The 10,233-nt window shown below is 46.9% G+C and overlaps 1 long non-coding RNA gene across 1 annotated transcript in view; it reads left to right on the top strand.

The window, feature by feature from the left end:
* The first annotated feature begins 4,374 nt into the window (after positions 1–4,374).
* The window catches only part of LOC128346528 (uncharacterized), a 162,777-nt gene continuing 156,918 nt past the window's right edge, over positions 4,375–10,233 (top strand). The window contains exons 1-6 of the long non-coding RNA XR_008317020.1: positions 4,375–5,053; positions 5,600–5,738; positions 5,861–6,028; positions 6,569–8,017; positions 8,140–8,307; positions 8,848–8,881. This is a non-coding gene — a long non-coding RNA (uncharacterized LOC128346528). The remainder of the gene's footprint in view (positions 5,054–5,599; positions 5,739–5,860; positions 6,029–6,568; positions 8,018–8,139; positions 8,308–8,847; positions 8,882–10,233) is intronic.

Genomic DNA, 10,233 nt, shown 5'->3' with positions numbered 1-10,233 from the left:
GATTCACATGTTATGTTCAACACTTGCCCAATGAGGGTACGTTGTCCACAGATACCGCTCTGTACACAGGTAGAGTGATTCACATGTTATGTTGAAGACAGGTGCAGCAGTGCCCATCTTAGATCTGTATCAAACACTTGTGGGGCCAGTACCCAGGTTCCCTTTAGCAATAGCAATAGCAATAGCACTTACATTTATATACCGCTCTATAGCCGGAGCTCTCTAAGCGGTTTACAATGATTTAGCATATTGCCCCCAACATTCTGGGTACTCATTTTACCGACCTCGGAAGGATGGAAGGCTGAGTCAACCTTGAGCCCCTTGGTCAGGATTGAACTTGCAGCCTTCTGGTTACAGGGCGGCAGTTTTACCACTGCACCACCAGGGGCTCTTTAAAAATGAACCCCATCCTGTCATTCACAGAAAAACATGGACAAGTGGACAGATATCTGTACACTAGTACACACGGGTAACAACGATCGGGCAAGGGGAGACAGTTGTCTAGGGGCCCCACTGCCTGGAGGGGCCCCCCAGAGGCACCTCACGTGACTCCCCATTGCCCCCTGCCCAGCCCCAAGGCCCCTCAGCCACTTGCCCTGTTCGCCGTCTCTCCTGCTTGTTCTCCTGGCCCTGCTGCAAAGAGCTCCTTTTCTCCCGCTTCTCAGCTGATCGGCGGGTGGGTGGGGCTTCCACGGAGGCCTCCGTGTAGGCCTCTGTGAAGCCTGAACTCGAGTAGGGCCGGAAGCAAGCCAAGGAAGGAGGAGGCAGCCAGAATGGCCACCACTGTTCTCTGCAGCAGAAGACCCCTTGCTGCTCTGCCCAACCCAGCCTACTCATGCCACTCCTTTTTGTGGTTGCCTTTCCCGCCCCCCCCCCGGGATATATAGGGTTCTGTTTGCCATAGGGCTTTGATATGGGGGGTGGGACTGAGAAGTCTCTGAATATTTATTTTAAATCAGCTTGGAAAATTTGCTGGCTTAAAAAAAAAACTATCTAAAAAGTCCTATAAGTGGCTTGTTTCATGGCAGAAAATTACAAAAACTATTGGAACAAACAGTATTATATTTATTTTATTCATTCATTCATTTATAAATACACTTATGTTCAAGTTGTTTTGCAAACCAGAAGGTCTGAGTGAGAACTGTGAAGCATGTGTGGTGCTTTTATTTTATTTTTCTTGTGTGTGAACTGCTCCCCAATAACTCGCAGGGACTTCAGGGTAAATCTGGCCATGTGAATGCAGCACCTCCATTCCAGAGGAGATGTGTGTTAAAGGGCTTTAAAAGCCTCCTGTGAAAAACCTCCTGGAATCAAACTTGACTGAATTTGTTCAGAATTCTGAGAAAACAAACATAGGCTCACCCCTGCATGGTTGAAAGTCTCCTTTGCTAATCTGCAGCGAGGGGCCCATTTTAATAATTTGTCTTTCTAGTGTGTTCTGGGAATTAAAAGTAGCACAGATGTATAGTACTCAATGTATATCACTATATATTGTGACGTGTGTGTGTGTGTGTGTATTCAGTGAAATGTATTTCTAGGCAGCATACTTATTTTGAAATATCAGACTTAAATCCTTGGGGGCCTGGGGTGCGCGGAGGCCCTGGACTTTGAGTGGGGGGGGGGCATTTTAAAATCTCGTCTCTGGGCCCACTCCAACCTTGCTACGCCCCTGCACTAGTACATCATTATGTCTGAATAGGGCTTCCCTGGTGTGTGTGCGCGCATGAGTGGACAGAAAACATTCTCCCTGTAAAACCTTGTGGTAAATCTGTATTGCAGACACTTTGAAAGGAGGGCTTACCCAAGAGGGGCAAAGCACTACAGACAAACATGAGTATACTATCCACCAACCTTGCCAGACTCCTGCTTTGGTGGTAATCCTGCCTTCTGAAATGCTGGAATCATATCTGTCTTATAGTCTGGAATAAAAATCCCCAAGTCCACATCATTGCTGTAAGGACCTTAAATGGACTTTGAAGTGCGTTCAGCTGGTGTATGAATGCACACTCTCTCCTCTGGAGGAGATTCGGGGTAACAGCCCTTTCTGTAAAGCCCTCAGGCCAAACAGAGAGGTGTTAAGGGCTCTCTCGAAGGCCAACAATGAACCCGAGTTCTAGTCCGGCAATGTCTAGAGGACCACCGGTTGAGGGTCTCTGGGAGCAAACAGTGATAAATGGTTGTGTGTGTGTGTGTGTGTGTGTGTGAATTCTCAGTCCCGGGTTGGCCTGTGGTTACCCACAGCTGTGCCCCATTCACTGCCCTGCCCACCAGCCTCCACTGGCAGAAGAGACCCCTTCTGTTCCTGGCTTCTATCGGCCAACCAACGTTTGGGGGACTCCTGTGGAGAACCAAAGGGATCTCTCCCTTCAAGCAACAGCTGTAGATTGAGCAGTGGAAAGTTGATCCCTTGACCCTAGAAGTGATGCCCTGACTTGAATGACTTGCCCCCCACAGCTCCAGGGGGCACAGTGGAGTATGTATGTATGTATGTATGTATGTAATATCCCGCTTTTCCTCCAAGGAGCCCAGAGCAGTGTGCATGGTTGTGTTTATCCTCACAACAACCCTGTGAGGTGGGCGAGGCTGAGAGAGACGTGACTGGCCCAGAGTCCGCCAGGGAATGTCATGGCTGAACGGGGATTAGAGCTCCGGCCTCCCCAGTCCTAGTCCAACACGCTAACCATGACACCACACTGGAGGCAGTGTTGCCTGGAAGACCACAACCACCAACAGCCCAAATTAGACCTTGAAAGAGGCTTCCATGAAGGGGGGATATCCCAAAGCAACAGTTTTTGCCCGACTCATCTGCTGCCACTGGAGTCAGGGGACAGAGAGCTCAGGTGCACCCATCTCCCTGGGGAGCCCTCCTGCATGCCAGCCACATATACCTGTGTGTGACATCACATGGGGGGGGGCGTGGCCATAAGCTGGAAGGGCCCAGGTGGCCCTCTGGAGCTCTTTCCCTAGCTGGCTTTGTTGTCAGCTGGAGGTCTTCTTGGTTCAAGGTGGCTCCTAGGCAGCTGGGCAGCTTGGGTTCTTGGAGAGGAAGGGGAGGAGAGCTGGTAGCAAGCCTGAATGGTCCCCTTTGCTAAGCAGGATCCATCCTGGTTTACATGGGAAGGGGAGACTACATCATGTGAGCCCTGTAAGATATTCCCCCCTCAGGGGATGGAGGGGCCGCTCCAGGAAGTGCACCTGCAGGCTTGCATGCAGAAGGTTCCAGATTCCCTCCCTGGCAGCATCTCCAAGATAGGGCTGAGAGAGGCTCCTGCCTGCAATCTTGGAGAAGCCGCTGCCCGTCCAAGGAGACAATCTGGAGCTAGATGGACCAAGGGTCTGACTCAGTATATGGCAGCTTCCAGGGTGTGTGGCGCCCTGGATCTAAAGAGCCAAGCTGACCAAGGAAAGAAACTACTAGCCAGAGCAGCCAGGGACTGTGGAAGCCACGGACGGACAGCAGCATCCCGCTGAGAAGGCAAAGCATTGAGGACCTTCCTGTATTCCTCGGTAACCACTGGAAAAGGTGAGGTGTGCCATCAAGTTAATCTCGACTCCTGGCGACCACAGAACCCTGTGGTTGTCTTTGGTAGAATACAGGAGGGGTTGACCATTGCTATCTCCTGCACAGTGTGAGATGATGCCTTTCAGCATCTTCCTATATCACTGCTGCCCGTTAGAGGTTTTTCCCATAGTACCAGCGGGGATTGGAACTGGCAACCTCTGGCTCCCTAGTCTAGTCGTTTTCCTGCTGTGCTATTAGTCCATCTGCTTACTAATAGCTTCGCCCAGGACTGGATTAGCCCTCCCCAGTAAAAACTATATTGGGAAACACTTGGGAACTAGAAAGTGGCACAAGCAGGAAAAACAGGGACAAGCAAGAAAGCTGATACTTATAATATTTCTATACCACTTCCCAACAAAAGTCCTCTTAAGTAGTATACATAAATATGAATAAATTTTAAAAATGGCTCCCTGTCCCCCAAAGGGCTCAGAATCTAAAAAAGAAACATAAGATAGAAACCAGCAACAGTCACTGGAGGGATGCTGTGCTGGAGATGGATAGGGCCAGTTGCTCTCCCCCTGCTACGTATAAGAGAATCACCACTTTTAAAAGTTGCCTCTTTGCTCTTTTAGCTGGGATACTAGTAGTAGCAACGATGATGATGATGATGATGATGATGAATCAAATGCAGTCAATAACATCTAGTAGATTGTGTGTAAATATAATAATAATAATAGTAATAACACATATAATTATTTAAAAATATATATCTTTATTGAGAAGACAGAAAGCACCATGGCCCTCAGTTCTTGTTTCTTTAATGTTACTATTATCTGTATACTGTTTTTCAACAAAAAGCAAACTCTTCTCAGAGCAGTTTGCACAGGGGTAAGGTTTGCTGTCCCCAGAGGGCTCACAGTCCACGCAGAAAAAGGGAGACCCCAGCAAGAGCCGCTGGAGGGATGCCGTGGTGGGGCTGGACAGGGCCAGATGCTCTCCCCCTGCTTAACCTAAAGGGCATCACCGCTTTGCTGGGTGCCCCGTTGCTCAGTCCACAGGGGGACCTTGCCTCTCCAAGCAGACTGGGCTAATCATTACTTGATTTTTATTTGAACATCTGCGCCCTGCCTTTCTCCACAGGCCCCAAAGTGGCCAACCAAAACTAAAATCCCATAGAAAGCAAAAAGGTCATTTCCCAAAGCGCCATGAAATGGGGCACACCCCACATGCTGTGGGGGCAGAGCAGGCACTGGAAAACTACCACTAGAAGACAAACAACCCTGTTCAAAGCAGCCATTGAGCAGCAACTGTTACCCAGCAACCATCAATGATAGAACCCTGGCCCTGTTTGAGCAGGAATAACTGTCCTTCTGGCCTTCCTCTTCCCTGGGAGTTACCAACCTCTCCTCCTGTGCCTTTCAAAGCAACCCAAGAAAAGTGTCAGGAGATAAGGATCAGATGAGGATCTGGGGCCCAATTCTCATTCAGCCTGAAGCTCCCTGGGGGGAATTGGGGCCAATCTCTTGCTATCTACTGGCTTTTGGCCAAAGGGTGGGTAAGACTATAATTGCTTGCTAGTGGCAAATTAGTATAAATTTTATGTCTATTTTGTTATGTAAAAAGAGATATTTGCAGACTGGATTGGGCAAGGTTCAGACCTCAATGTGAGACTAGACTTAAATTTGCATTCTGATTGGGCAAGACCTCCAGGGTTTTTAAATTCTATGTTGATCAAAATGCGCAAGATCTCTAGGATTTTTAAACTGATTTCTTGTTTAGTGCACTCATGGCCATCTCGGATCCTTATTCCTTACTCAAGGAAAGCATTGAGTTTGAATGCTGGGCTTAAGGTTTTGATGTTTTAATGTCTATTGATAAAATGGAAGGAATCATTTCACATGCAAATGTTTAAATTGGTTGTGTCATGCAAGGGTTTTGAGAATTGTCTCGACTAAGAAATATTTGATTGCCTTGTCAGCAAGAAAGGTTCTTGCAGCCTAGGTGCAAATCAAGCTATCTTGCACACAGACAAAAAACAACAACCCAACTTCTGTTTGAAAGTTGTGTCTTTGTTGAAGATGATGTTTGGCATTTTAGCATTCAAGACTCTACAGAAATGGATTGCGAGAACGCCTGACCTGAGAAATTGACACAAGATTGAGCGGAGGGGAATGCACTGTTTAATGAGAAGAAGGCAAATCACCAAAGAGGGCGGGAGTCCTGCGATGAGGTTGGGGTGAGTAACTGGGCCTGACTGGTTGGATGATGCCCCATCTGTATTGGGCTTCTTCCATAACAGATGCCCAAATAGTAGATAAATGTAAGGCAGTCTAACATTTCTCAATGACTCTCTTACAGAGGTCGGGAGAAGCTAAGAAGAAGGAGAGAAGAGACTCTACAGTGGGAGAACCACTTTGGGAAGAGCAGGATCAGCCCCTTTATCATTTCGGTTTCCCTCTTCTGCTGCACCTTCTTCAGTTCGACAGTATCGCTTTTTTGGTAATCTGGCGACCGGAACGATACACTGTAAGTATTCCAAATGTGGCAAAATACCAGGCTCTAGTTTCCCCAGGCACCATGAAATTGGGGCACACACCCCTTGCAGTGGGGACCGAGCAAGCCGTAAAAAATGACTCCTCCTCTTCCTGGCCCCAAACCCAGAGCAGACTCGCCCACCAGCCCTGTTCAAAGCAGGCCTTGACCAGCCACAGTAAGCATTGGAACCTGGCCCAGTTTGAGCAGGGAGAACAGTATGACTGGTCTCCTCCTCCCTCAGGGTTTCCATCTTGCACTGACCTTGCAGCTTTCAAAGCAACCCAACCGATGTGCCAGGTGTTAGTATCTGATCAGGACTTGGCTTCCAAACCTCACCCAGACTAAAGGTCCATGGGGGAAACTTGAGCAATCTCTTGCTTCTTTCCCTACCTTATGAGACAGTGGTGAGGTTAAATCATGAGTGGGGAGCACAGGAAGAGATGGATGTACATTGCCCCAAGCTTTTGGCCAAAGGGTGAAATGAAAAAGTACTCAGAACATTGCCTAACACAATGTCTGTATCATTTACAGTTACTTCTGAGGAACAGCTACAACTGAAAACAAGGTCAGCTTCATGTTGTTGTTGTTCTTGTTGTTGTTGTTGTTGTTGTTGTTATAGCCCAGTAAGCTTCCAGACCACCTTGGGTTTATTCTCTCTTTTTGACAGTTAAAGCACCACATTTTCATTGATGCCAGGAGATGTTGAACAGTAGGGCACACATCCTGGGGTGCCTCTGTTATGGCACAAGAGATATTCCCAGACTGATTGGGCAAGGTTCGGACCACAGTGTGTGTCTGGACATTTAAATTTGCATTCTGATTGGGCAAGACCTCTAGGGTTTTTAAATTCTGTCTTGATCGAATTGGGCAAGATCTCTAGGATTTTTAAATTGTATCTGGAATTGGGCAAGATCAAGGCCTGTGTGGGCCTCGATTTTTAAATTGCATCCCCCAGCTTGACCTTTACAATTGTATTCTGATTGGGCAAGACCTCTAGGGTTTTTAAATTCTGTATGGAATTGGGCAAGATCAGGGCCTGTGTGGGCCTCGATTTTTAAATTGCATCCCCCAGCTTGACCTTTACATTTGTATTCTGATTGGGCAAGACCTCTAGGGTTTTTAAATTCTGTATGGAATTGGGCAAGATCAGGGCCTGTGTGGGCCTCGATTTTTAAATTGCATCCCCCAGCTTGACTGAGCACACAATCTCTAGGTTCCCTTAGAGTGAATTGGGCATGATACCATTTTTTTAAAATTCCATGTTTGGGCAGCTTTAAGCCAGTGGACTGGAGTCCCATGAGCTTGGAATCTCCAATGGCTCAACTGGGCAAGACAATTGGTGTCTTTAAATTCTGTCAGGGCCTTGTGGACATATTTTTCAGCCAGGGGTGTAGTGTTAAATTTGGATCGACTGACCACCCACTTTTATTCATGCTCATGATAAAGTCTGAATCAAATGGATCACGTTGCCTGTTTTATATGCGCTGTTTCCCAAGTCTTGAGTGACCCATGAAGAGATGAGTTCTTGTTTAGTGCGCTCATGGCCATCTCGGATCCTTATTCCTTACTCAAGGAAAGCATTGATTTTGAATGCTGGGCTCAAGGTTTTGATGCTTTTCTGTTTATTGATAAAATGGAAGGGATCATTTCACATGCAAATGTTTAAATTGGTTGTGTCATGCAAGGGTTTTGAGAACTGTCTGGACTAAAGAAATAGTTTGATTGCCTTGTCAGCAAGAGAGTTGCCTGCAGCGTAGGCGGCAACCATGCTATCTTGCACAGACACAAAAAGCCTTTTGGATGGTTGTGTCTTTGTTGAAGATGATGTTTAGCATTTTAGCATTCAAGACTCTTCAGACACGGATTGCGAGAACGCCTGGCCTGAGAAATTGACACCAGAGTGAATGGAGGCGAATGCACCTGCTAAAGTTGAGGAAGGCAGATCACCAAAGGCGGCAGGAGTCCTTTGGTGAGGATGGGGTGAGTAACTGGCCCTGACTGGTTGGATGATGCCCCATCTGTATTGGGCTTCTTCCATAACAGATGCCCAATTAGTAGATAAATGTAAGGCAGTCTAACATTTCTCAATGACTCTCTTAAAGAGGTCGGGAGAAGCTAAGAAGAAGGAGAGAAGAGACTCTACAGTGGGAGAACCACTTTGGGAAGAGCAGGATCAGCCCCTTTATCATTTCGGTTTCCCTCTTCTGCTGCACCTTCTTCAGTTCGACAGTATCGCTTTTTTGGTAATCTGGCGACCGGAACGATACACTGTAAGTATTCCAAATGTGGCAAAATACCAGGCTCTAGTTTCCCCAGGCACCATGATATTGGGGCACACACCCCATGCAGTGGGGACCGAGCAAGCCGTAAAAAATGACTCCTCCTCTTCCTGGCCCCAAACCCAGAGCAGACTCGCCCACCAGCCCTGTTCAAAGCAGGCCTTGACCAGCCACAGTAAGCATTGGAACCTGGCCCAGTTTGAGCAGGGAGAACAGTATGACTGGTCTCCTCCTCCCTCAGGGTTTCCATCTTGCCCTGACCTTGCAGCTTTCAAAGCAACCCAACCGATGTGCCAGGCGTTAGTATCTGATCAGGACTTGGCTTCCAAACCTCACCCAGACTAAAGGTCCATGGGGGAAACTTGAGCAATCTCTTGCTTCTTTCCCTACCTTATGAGACAGTGGTGAGGTTAAATCATGAGTGGGGAGCACAGGAAGAGATGGATGTACATTGCCCCAAGCTTTTGGCCAAAGGGTGAAATGAAAAAGTACTCAGAACATTGCCTAACACAATGTCTGTATCATTTACAGTTACTTCTGAGGAACAGCTACAACTGGAAACAAGGTCAGCTTCATGTTGTTGTTGTTGTTGTTGTTGTTGTTGTTGTTATAGCCCAGTAAGCTTCCAGACCACCTTGGGTTTATTCTCTCTTTTTGACAGTTAAAGCACCACATTTTCATTGATGCCAGGAGATGTTGAACAGTAGGGCACACATCCTGGGGTGCCTCTGTTATGGCACAAGAGATATTCCCAGACTGATTGGGCAAGGTTCGGACCACAATGTGTGTCTGGACATTTAAATTTGCATTCTGATTGGGCAAGACCTCTAGGGTTTTTAAATTCTGTCTTGATCAAATTGGGCAAGTTCTCTAGGATTTTTAAATTCTATATGGAATTGGGCAAGATCAAGGCCTGTGTGGGCCTCGATTTTTAAATTGCATCCCCCAGCTTGACCTTTACAATTGTATTCTGATTGGGCAAGACCTCTAGGGTTTTTAAATTCTGTATGGAATTGGGCAAGATCAGGGCCTGTGTGGGCCTCGATTTTTAAATTGCACCCCCCAGCTTGACCTTTACATTTGTATTCTGATTGGGCAAGACCTCTAGGGTTTTTAAATTCTGTATGGAATTGGGCAAGATCAGGGCCTGTGTGGGCCTCGATTTTTAAATTGCATCCCCCAGCTTGACTGAGCACACAATCTCTAGGTTCCCTTAGAGTGAATTGGGCATGATACCATTTTTTTAAAATTCCATGTTTGGGCAGCTTTAAGCCAGTGGACTGGAGTCCCATGAGCTTGGAATCTCCAATGGCTCAACTGGGCAAGACAATTGGTGTCTTTAAATTCTGTCAGGGCCTTGTGGACATATTTTTCAGCCAGGGGTGTAGTGTTAAATTTGGATCGACTGACCACCCACTTTTATTCATGCTCATGATAAAGTCTGAATCAAATGGATCACGTTGCATGTTTTATATGCGCTGTGTCCCAAGTCTTGAGTGACCCATGAAGAGATGAGTTCTTCTTTAGTGCGCTCATGGCCATCTCGGATCCTTATTCCTTACTCAAGCAAAGCATTGATTTTGAATGCTGGGCTCAAGGTTTTGATGCTTTTCTGTCTATTGATAAAATGGAAGGAATCATTTCACATGCAAATGTTTAAATTGGTTGTGTCATGCAAGGGTTTTGAGAACTGTCTGGACTAAAGAAATAGTTTGATTGCCTTGTCAGCAAGAGAGGTGCCTGCAGCCTAGGCGGCGCCATGCTATCTTGCACAGACACAAAAAGCCTTTTGGATGGTTGTGTCTTTGTTGAAGATGATGTTTAGCATTTTAGCATTCAAGACTCTTCAGACATGGATTGCGAGAACGCCTGGCCTGAGAAATTGACACTCGAGTGAATGGAGGCGAATGCACCTGC

The sequence above is a fragment of the Hemicordylus capensis genome, chromosome 2, assembly GCF_027244095.1.
Source record: "Hemicordylus capensis ecotype Gifberg chromosome 2, rHemCap1.1.pri, whole genome shotgun sequence".
In the NCBI taxonomy this organism is placed as follows: domain Eukaryota; kingdom Metazoa; phylum Chordata; class Lepidosauria; order Squamata; family Cordylidae; genus Hemicordylus; species Hemicordylus capensis.
Note: the sequence above shows the minus strand (reverse complement) of the source record. Positions and strands in the feature narration are given on the sequence as shown.